General features: G+C 36.8%; 1 non-coding gene across 1 annotated transcript; it reads left to right on the top strand.

The window, feature by feature from the left end:
- The first annotated feature begins 3,072 nt into the window (after positions 1-3,072).
- LOC112518761 lies at positions 3,073-3,179 on the top strand. Its single transcript, XR_003069835.1, has one exon. It is a non-coding gene; the product is annotated as a small nucleolar RNA R71 (small nucleolar RNA).
- The last annotated feature ends 8,178 nt before the right edge of the window (positions 3,180-11,357 follow it).

The raw sequence follows: 11,357 nt of genomic DNA, 5'->3' as shown, positions 1-11,357 counted from the left end.
GGTCCAACCATTGCCTCTGGTCCTTCATGGCCTCTGGTCCTTCATGGCCTCTGGACCAATTCATCGCCTCTGGTCCTTCATAGTCTCGCCTCTGGTCCATTTTCATCGCCTCTGGACTTCTTCCAGACTTAGTTGTTTTAGCAATATTTTCATATTTTCCATCCTTGGCCCTGATTAGGGATGGCAAAAAAAAACCGAAACTGATGGTGAAAACCGAAAACCAAAACTTTCGGGCCGGGTTTGGGGACATTTTATCGGGGGACAGGACGGGGATCGGGGACGAATTCGGGGATTTTAACGGGGACGGGGGCGGGGACGGTGATCACCGGCCCGGCCCGGCCCGATATGTATATATATAATATCTTTAAAAAAAGTAACATTAAAATTTTAAAAAAAAGTATCCACTTTACCTCAACAATCCAAATAAAGCTCACGAAAAGTCTAGTTTATTTGTCAAAAACCGTGATTTTAGTTGTACGATGTTCGAATTTTTGTTTAGTTTTATATTGTAATATAATACATTGTTTGTAATTGGTTCAATTATGTTTGAGACATTTAAACTTAGATCTTTAAAAAAATTGTAATTTTCTTTTAATTGTGAAAATTAACATATTGTAATTTTTTTATATCGGTTTCGGGTTTCGGGTTCGGGTTCGGTTATAACCAACGATGAAAAAGAGAATTTTTACCCTTAACGGGTTCCCGAACGGGGATCGGGGAAACCGCGGGGACCCGATGGGGATCCCCGATAAGATCCCCGACGGGGATCGGGACGGTTACGGTGACGGTTTTAGCTATCGGTTTCGGGGACGAGGATACCAATACCCGGCCCGAACCTGGCCCGTTGCCATTCCTAGCCCTGATGGTTTTGGCAAAACGTTTAGAATAATTAGGATCAATTTTTGGTCCTAATAATCAGTAAATTATATTTTATTGGAGATTTTATAAGATTCGTAAATTGGGGTTTGCTCAAGCGAGATGTTACAATGGGAGTTTGCTTTAACTCCAAATCAGGTGGTGATATAATGGACAGGGTGAAGTCTTTTTGCTCACTATTTTCTAGCAGCTCAAAAGCTGCMGCATCCACTGGGACAACATCAGTTCCTATTTCCTCTATTGCCTCAATACTTTCCTCTTCTATTTCCTCATCATACTCTCCTTCCAGCTTAAGGTTTTTCTGAATTCCTTCTTCCAAACATATCTCCTCTATCTCAGTTATTCTTAAACACTTTTCCAAGTAATCAGGGTACTTTAGAGAGTTGAAGACATTAAAGGTGACTTTTTGGTCCTGGAGTCTCATGGTTAACTCTCCTTTCTGGACATCAATCAGGGTTCTTCCGGTGGCTAAGAAAGGTCTTCCTAAAATAATCGGAATGTCCTTATCAACCTCAAAATCTAGTATGATAAAGTCTGCCGGAAATATGAACTTGTCAACTTGCACCAAAACATCTTCAATTTTCCCCTTAGGATATGCTATGGACTTGTTGGCCAATTGGAGTGTGACTGTGGTGGGTCTAGCCTCTCCTATGCCTAAGGTGTTAAAGATAGACAAAGGCATGAGGTTAATACTAGCTCCTAAGTCACATAAGGATTTCCCTATCTCCTTCCCTCCTATTGAACAATGAATGGTAAAACTCCCTGGATCTTTTAGCTTAGGGGGTACGCTATTGGTCAAAAGTGCACTACATCCTTCGGTTAGGGCTACTGTCTCATACTTAGTCAACTTCTTCTTCTTACTTAAGATGTCCTTCAGAAACTTAGCATAACTAGGCATTTGCTCAATTGCCTCAACAAGGGGTATGTTGATGTGCAATTCTTTAAACACATCCGAGAACTTTTTGAAATGCAATTCCTCTTTCTGATTCTCAACCTTTGGGGGTAAGGAACATAAGGAGGGATTGGTTGTATCACATTCTTGCTTGGAGGTGTTAAGCAAGATGGGTTTTGAATGCCCTGAGTCTTTGTGGTGCTCTTTAGTGGTTCTGGAAGAATCTTATTATCAAGCTTAGGGGTCTCTACAACATCAGTCCCTTCTGACTTCTTCAGAGTCTCCTCTGGAAAAAGTAAAGGGAAGTCTGATCTAGGGGGAACAAGAGTAGTGGTCTTAGATGTTTGCTTTTCTAGTAGTGGGACCGGTCCTTCTTTGAGAGGGACTGACACCGGATCACTAGGTTCTGACAGTCTTGGTGTATTATCTTTCTACACTTTTTCTGTCAACTCCTTTCCATTCCTAAGAGTCACTACTTTCACATGCTCATTTCCTAGGTCTCTAGGGACTTCTGTATTACTGAGCAAGGTCCCAAGGGCTCGACTACTCTGGTTAAGTGCAAGTTGACTGACCTGAGTCTCTAAGTTCCTGATGGCAGCACTTTGTTGATTAATCAAAGCTTGATTTTGGGCTTGAGCATGTGCTAAAAGCCCTTTAATCATTACTTCCAAAGAAGATGATGATTCTTCCTGTGGAGGAGGTTTGTTCTGAAAAAGTGGCTAAGAATTCTGAAAACTTTGTTGATGGTTCTGAGAGTTAGAACTGTTTGCATGATGCTGTGGTTGGAAATTAGAAGTTCCTTGTTACTTATGGACTGGTGGATTTAAACTGGGCTGGTCCAAGAAAAGTTCGGGTGCTGTCTCCAACTGGCATTATATGAGTTAGAGTAGGGATTAGATCTGTTTTGGACATAATTTACTGATTCAGAATTATGAGTGCAATATTCATATGAATGATCCCCACCGCAGCACACACATTGCACAGATAGGACTGTTGGAACAGATGTGTTAGTAGCTTGCTGTACTCCCTGACCAGAAGTTAAATTTTTCAATAAATTGGTCATGGAGGTGAGCTGAGCTGTTAATGCACTATATGCATCCACCTCATGTATTCCAGCAGTCTTTTTCTGTGGCAGGGCACGTGGGTCAGCCCAATGCCCATTGTTTGTTGATATCTTTTCTAGGATCTCATATCCCTCATTATAGGTACTGGCTGTAAAGGCTCCGCCTGCAGTCGCGTCGAGCATTTGTTTTGCCATGGGACTTAACCCATTGTAAAACGTCTCAAGTTGAATACAGTACGGAATGCCATGATGTGGGCATTTCCTCAACAGCTCTTTAAACCTTTCCCACGCGTCAGGAATAGCTTCATCATCCAGTTGTTTAAAAAGACAGATTTCATTTCTGGACTTAGCGTTCCTTGTTCGTGGGAAATATTTTCACAAAAAAAATTCCATCATGTTACTCCATGACGACACAGATCTTGGTGTTAAAGAATTAAACCATGCTTTTGCCCGATCCCTCAATGAAAATGGAAATAAAGTGAGTCTGAGAGCGTCATTTGACACTCCCGGGATCAGGAAGACATCTGTGATTTCCATAAAAGACTTTAAATGAGAATGTGGGTCCTCTGAGGGCAATCCAGCAAATTGGCCATTTGTTTGTAACATGTGAAACATTATTGGTTTTAGTTATGGAGAGCGGTCATATGTGGCCTAACTATCCCAGAATTTAATTGCTCAAAATCTGGGATAGTATAATCCATGATCCTTCCATTTTTGGAATTTGCCAGATTAATGATGTTCGGAGTCAGTGCCCTTTGTTGCTCATTATGGTCCGATTCTGTGTCCAAATTATTATCATTATCATGATGTGGGTGTCCTTGGTGAAAATTAGGGAACGGTGGTATTTGCCCAAAAATTGGCGGTTGGTTTTCCAAATGTGGTACTTCCGGAATGATGGGAGCAGGTAACTCCATGTTAGGAGGGAGTAGAGCTTGAAATGCTCTTTGAGCCCTCCTTCTATGGTGAAACGTTCTCTCAATGTCTGGATCAAAATCGAAAAAATCCCCGCGATGTGTTCTTGGCATACACCACTTTTCAAAAACAGGTACTAGAAAAATCAAATCTTTTACTTTACTCAAAAGAAAACTTTAAGCTTGCCAGTCCTTGGCAGCGGCGCCAAAAACTTGGTCGGTCAAATCCTTTACCATTGGACTTAATGAAATTGGGCCACAAAGCAAGTATACAATACGGCCCAACGTCGTCTTTCCAAGTAATAAAGTGGTACAAGTACCAGAATATCGTCCACAGGGATTGGAGCAAAAGTTAAATAAGAGTCCAATAAAAGAAAAGATTTCAGATGACGAAAACGAAGACTTCAGTTTGATTCCGAGTTAACACAGGTAATATAACAGAATAATAAAGCAGAATAATAAAGGTATCACGGGTGTAAGATTTGGGGTGAAACGTAAACACAAAATCCAGCAGACAAAGCTGGGGAAGAACCAGTCCCACCATCTATCTTGAAGGTATTCCTCTCGGACTTCACCTTTGCACTATATTATAGCTTTGCACCCATATCTCTATGTGGTGTTCGGATCAGGGATAGTGACAAAATGGTGTCTTCAAGATATATGGCTAAACAAATCTCTTTGTTAAAAATCACTCTTTCTAGCCGATTCCCATATCATTCAAGTTGGCGTGTTCTTGATAGTTCATCTCTGAATCTATCACACTTTGACACTTTTAGAGAGTGACCAACCCGTCGGGAACTAAGTTTGAAAAACATAAATGACAAGTCTCCTTGTCGGCAACTTTCTCAAGTCTACCTCTCATATCATTCAAGCTGACGTGCTTATCATGGCTTATCTCTATGTCCATGGCACTTTAACACTTTCAAAGTGATCAACTCGTCAAGAAGTGTGCTTGGTTTTATAAAACTTGAATGAAATAGTGGAACATTGTTATTGCGAAACAACGTCTACTTTCATTCGGTTTAACATTTCACCATTTACCCTTCACCTGAGCTAATGGAATTAGCTACTCATTACGGAAAGTAAATGACATAAATAAATAACGTAAAGTAAAGACATGAATGTAGATGACTGAAAGTAAATGACAGAAAGTAAAGATGGAAATTAAATACGGAAAGTAAATACGGAAAGTAAATGACAATAAAAGTAAATAAATAAATAACAAAATATGAAGAACAATAATTAATTTAAACTTGAAAGCTTGTAAATAACACTAATAATTTGAGAGGGTTTTTAAGCAATTGTTAGGAGAACAATTGTCCAGGAGGTGTGTCTTCAAAAGAGGCACCCAATGCACTCTTTTATACAAACAAAATATACTAAAGACAAAAACATAAAAAAAGGGGGGAAGTACAAATGACAAGACTAGAAAGGTGGCATCCTCTCCATCACAATATGTCATCCCAAAAGGTCTTCTCCCACACTTTTCACCAGCTGGCTAAGGGCAAAAACGAAGGCTTCTTCAGCTAAGACTTCCTTCCTTGACAATGGCTTAACCAATAAGCACTTCTCCAAAAAGCCAAACCGCATCCGGACAATGCTGCTGGAATGCTGCAGCATTATAGTGTAGTATTGTAAGTCAAAAGATGTCATCTACTCCCAAATTGTTGTAAAAACAAATCCATCACCACATTTAGCTCCAAACATAACAAATGGAAAATAAGGAAGTAGAAATGACTCAAAGTTGGGATAAACTAAGAAAATCTACCTATTAAACACAAGAAATGGGTACTTTAAGCATGTAATAAACTATGCTTATCAATTACCCATATGGCATCTGAGCCTTACAACGTTGTTGGTAGTTTTGTTACAAAATCCATAGTGATGTCCTCCCACTTCCAAACGGGGATGTCTAACAGCTGTAATTGTCGGTACGGTCTTTGGTGTTTAATTTTAACTTTTAAACATGTAAGACACCTCTCAATGTAATTGGTTACTGAATTTTTCATCAATGGCCACCAATACAAAGCTTTTAAATCTTTGTACATTTTATTGCTCCCAAGATGGATAAAATACTTAGATTTGTGTGTTTCATCAAGCATTATTTTTCTACATTTTCCAACTTTCGGGATCCATATTCGTCCTTGAAATCTTTTGATTCCCCACTCAAACTTACTAGCTTTCTTTGTTAATATCGTAAGAGGTATTGCTAATTTAGAGAAACCTTGGATACATTTGCGATAGTAACTGGCTAGTCCAAGGAAACTCCAAATTTCTGTTGCTGATTTCAGGGTTTTCCACTTTGTTATGCACTTGATCTTACTTGGATCTACCATGATACCCTTTTCATTAATTACATGATCTAAGAACTGAACTTCTCGAATCCAAAATTCACACTTTGAGTATTTTGCATAAAGCTTTTCTCGCTTTAATAGTTCTAGCGTCATTCTGAAGTGTCGTTCATGCTCTTCTTGACTTTTGGAATAGATGAGGATATCATCAATGAATATAATGATGAATTTATCCAGGTATGGCTTACATACCTGATTCATGAGATCCATAAACACAGCTGGGGCATTAGTTAAACCAAATGCCCATATCGAGTTCGAAATGCTGTCTTTGGGACATCTTCCTTTTGTACTTTTAACCGATGATATCCTGAGCGTAAATCAATTTTCGAGAAATAACTTGCTTCTTGCAAATGATCAAATAGGTCATCTATCCTGGGTAAGGGATATCTATTCTTAATGGTGATTTTATTTAATTCTCGATAATCAATGCACATTCTCATGGTTCCATCTTTCTTTTTAACAAATAATACTTGAGCTCCACATGGTGACGAGCTCGGGCGAATAAACCCCTTATCAAGCAATTCCTGCAACTGATTCACAAGTTCTTGCATCTCAGATGGTGCAAGTCTGTATGGTGCTCGGGCTATAGGTATTGCTTCTGGTGTTAAATCAATATGGAACTCAACTTGCCTATCCGGGTAAATCATCAGGAAAAACTTTTGGATAATCACATGCGACTGGTATCTTTTCTACAGGTTTCTTTTCTTTTTTAGCATCTATTACATATGCCAAATAGGTTTCACATCCCTTATGAATACATTTCCTGGATTTTAAAACTGAAATAAGGTTCAAGGGATTCTTTTTATGATTACTGTAGATGGTTAATACCTTACCATCCTTATTCTTGATTTTCACCATCTTCTTGTCGTAGACTATATAGGTTGGTTTTCAAATATCCAATCCATACCCACAACAATATCAAATGTGCTAATGAGCATTGGTAAAATCTTAATGATAAAATAATTTCCATCTATATCCATTGAGCAATCTTCATAGACCTTATCAATCTGTGTGATTCTACCATCTGCTGTTTCTATCTCAATTATTTGATCTAAATTCTTAGATATACAATTTAAGTTCATGCAGAATTTTGTAGATACCATTAACTTATTTGCTCTTGAGTCGAATAATACTTTATCAGGTTGTTTATTAATCAGATAAGTACCTATCACCACGTCGGGTATTTCTTTTGTTTCTTCAGCTGTGAGTTGGAATATTCTTTCTTTAGCTTTTCCAGTTTTCGTTTTACTTCCACTGATCCCTGCTATTGCTCTCATTGGTTGCATATCTTTGAATTTTGGGCAGTTGTTTGCAAGATGTCCAGTTGACCCACAATTGTAACAATTTCTTCTCCCATGACAATTAATTATCATGTGACCAGGTTGACCACATCGGTAGCCGACATTTTTGCCCATCATACATTCTCCAGTGTGATGCTTATTTTATTTAGGACAAGCAGGTTTATCATATGTTCTCATGCCTTCATTCTTGGGTTTCTTAAATTGATTGCCGAAGTTCCCCCTTTCAAATTTTCTTCTCTCGCCTACCTTGTTATTGTTTGGTACATAACAATCCTTTTCAGCTAGCCAGTTCTACCACTTCTTGGAAGGTTTTTGGTTGTCACATATTTACAAATCTGCATAAATCTTTCCTCTGACCAAGTAGGAAACGATTCACCTTCCGAGCTTTTGTAGCGACTAGGTAAGTTGCAAATCGAGATTTTTCTATAAAAGTTTGCACATAGTCTTCTACAGATTTGCTTCCCTGTTCTAACTTTATGAATTCTTCCTCCATTATTTTCATTCAAGCGACCGAGCAATATCTTTTTTAGACCAAATCCTTGAATTCCTCTCATGGCATTGCGGCTGCTTCTAGCATACCTTTCATGGATTGAATAGTTTTCCACCAATGAAGGGCATTCAGTTTTAACTTAGTTGAGGCAAACCTTACTTGCTGAGTGGAGGCACACTGACATGTTTGAAAAAAACTTTCCATGTCATCTAACCAGTTCATGGCAGCTATTGGTCCGTCTTTTCCTTCAAACGTGGATGGACTAGCATTTGTAAATGCTTTATAGTCACATTCATGAGTTTGACAATTATTTGGTTCATGCCCGGCCTGATTCTCTACTACCCCCCCCCCCATGTTCTGAATTTTGATTAATAGAAATTTGAATTTGAGCTATTACACTTGCTAGACTTTCTTGGATACCTCGGAAAATTTATGTTGCTATATCAATTCCCCAAGTAGATTCTTGTGGATTTATCCTGGATCTTTGTCTTGGTGGTGTATTATTTCCTTCACTGTTTCTAGTTATTCTGCAAATATTCATCCTACAAAATAAATACACAAATATACAACTCTTATTACTATATGACATATGCATCGTACAAAATTTTCGTGATATTTTCTACAAAATTTAGAAAATAAGAAAATTTTCTTTTTCTTTTTTATCCCGATATAACATGATCATATATCTGTGCTATAAGGCCAAACTTAGGACTTCACACTGGGTAATAACCCCTTAACATTATTCTTATATAACCCTCCATATAAGGATCTCCCAACAGTTCGCTAGTTAAACGAGAAATCTCTTGATTACTTCAAGATAATTCCTCTTGTGTACGGTTAAGTTGGTCCTGAGTATGATCTAATATTCGAACTAAGCTTTCATTGTTTCTTTGTGCTTGCCTTATCTCGTTCTCCAATTGCATAATGTACACATGTTGAGCATGTACCTCTCCTTGTGCTATTGCGGTTTGATGATTACTTTCAGTTATTTTATCTAGAAAAATATTGAGATATGCTTGGCTTAATCCTGATGGTACTATGGCTTCATTTATTATATTAGTTTCAGATTCAGCATCCTCTGGTTGCTCATTCATTATCGCCATGGGTGGTATAAATTTTGATGTCTCCCAAGGGAAGGGTGATTGGAAACCAAGTTGATATTCTTGACCATTTCCTTCACTTGAGTCTTCTATCACAATAGCGTTGCATGGATCTAATCCGGGCACAACATGCTCATTATGAACTTCATCTACTTGTTCGATAAGCGGTGGTGTTTGACCGAGAGGGTTTATTGGTTCATAAGTGAGAAGATCTCACAGTGGAAGAGTATAAAGAAATTCTTTCTACCAATCATTTTCGTATCCTTCATTCATCTGAAATATATATATATATATATATATATATATATATATAAGAGAACACTTATAAATATATATGATATATGTCAAAATTTAGGAAGAGTACATTCTACAAAATTTCCTTGTCTAATATCCTTACTATGCTACAGTTGTGACAAGGATATACTTATCATACAAACCTTAACTAATTATGATAATAATCATAATCTTCATCCAACCCTATTCCATATATTTTTTTTAGTTTAAAATTTTCGCACGGGTAGCGATATTGTAGTCATATTTTATAAGATAACTTTTTGAACACATATTCTTTGTCATGCACCATCCCTGTTTCATCCCAGTCTAAGTCAACTCGGGTTGCTATGCATCCTTTAAAAATTTTCTTAAGTTGTGTAGTTAGAAAAAGACATTTGTCTTTTACCTTAGTCGGGAAGGTTCTTGTCTTGATTCTTTGTTTTTGGTTTAGACGTGCATTTCGTTCTTGTAATGTAGTTTTTGTTATCCATCTTTGAAAATCTTTTTCATCTCTAGATATATCTTCCTCTTCTTCCTCTTCTTCTTCCCATTCTTCATCTTCCCATTCTTCATCTTCTTCTATGTCTTTATCAATAGGTGGATTATTTTCGATGTTTTCTATTTCAATTTCGGCTAACTCGGGGTCGAAATCTGTGTTGGAATCAACCATCTAAAAGGAGATACAAATATGAAATTATTAAACTTTTATACACATGATTATAAAATTCTAGTACTTCATGTTATTTTCCTTAGTTTAAGTCTAAGTTACCTAATCCAAGACAAATCTTAGTTCACTTAAACCAAAGGCTCTAATACCATCTGTAACGCCCCACGTCTCTATATATATTGGGTGTCGTTAGTTTACATGATAAAATTATTAAACTCTTGAATCTGAACTTGAAATTTAGCTTTATTTAGTACATATCTTGAATTTACATCAAAGAGGAAACTACTTAGCAGAAACGTAACCATAACTTGTATTACAACAAAACTTGCTTTTCAACTAAAACCATTATACTTTATGCAAATTCTTCTTATTTCTTTCCTGAGATACATACATGAGATATATAAGCTATAGGCTTAATGAGTATTTATAGTTTCATGAATGAGAAATTTTCATGATATTTTGTAAATGATAATTCATAAAAGCTCTTGATCATGTATAAAAATATTCTTTATTCTCATGCATAAACATTCATAAAATACTATATTCTTTATCATGCATAAACACTCATAAAATACTATATTCTTTATCATGCATAAAACATTCTTTTGAGATCTCACTTGTCACATGCATGTATACCATAATTGTCTTGAGGTTTGCTAACCCCCGGGTCCATAAAAGACTGCCCTATAAGGTCCGTTTGCAAGATGTTCCTTCTTGTAATATCTCGTACGTTGGATATTATGGTTATACATAACATGTACAAAATTTCATGCCTTGTGTAACACATATGATAACATGTAAATGATTTTTTATGTCTTGTGCGTATACTCGTATTAGAACATGTCATCATGCATATCTTGAATATGTATGTGTATCAATATTTTCATATAAAACAAAGCATGCCAACATAACTTGTAATGCATAAAATACTTCTATATATAGCATACATGTATCTCATAAATCACATAAGTACTCACCTTGATTTGCTTACTTTTTAATTTGATTCCTTTCTTCAAGCTTAATTAGGTAAAAATATAGAGAGATTTATTTTTTTTTTGTAATGCATAAATAGTGACCCTTAAACCCCTATTTATAGATAAATTCATTGCATTAACTACCTGTTCTTTTTGCTCTCAAGATTGTACTTTTATGAGAGTTTGACACCTCACCAATAAAGATAAGAGAATCTCGATAACTCATCTTTAAGGATAAGAGAATTTTAACTCATCTCTAAGGATAAGAGAATTTTTACAACTCATGCTTCTAGTACTCCTTGTCATTCGTCCTAGACTTGTCTTGTAATCAATAGTCTTACCAACTCATACACTTTTAGCTTTAACAACTCATCACTAGCTTACTTAGTCATGCTTACTAGACTTTCCAACACACTTCTAGCCTTAACAACTCATTACTAGCTTGCTTAGTCATGCTTA

Source organism: Cynara cardunculus (assembly GCF_001531365.2).
Source record: "Cynara cardunculus var. scolymus isolate 2C chromosome LG 9, CcrdV1, whole genome shotgun sequence".
In the NCBI taxonomy this organism is placed as follows: Eukaryota; Viridiplantae; Streptophyta; class Magnoliopsida; order Asterales; family Asteraceae; genus Cynara; species Cynara cardunculus.
This window is presented reverse-complemented; position numbering and strand designations above follow the sequence as displayed.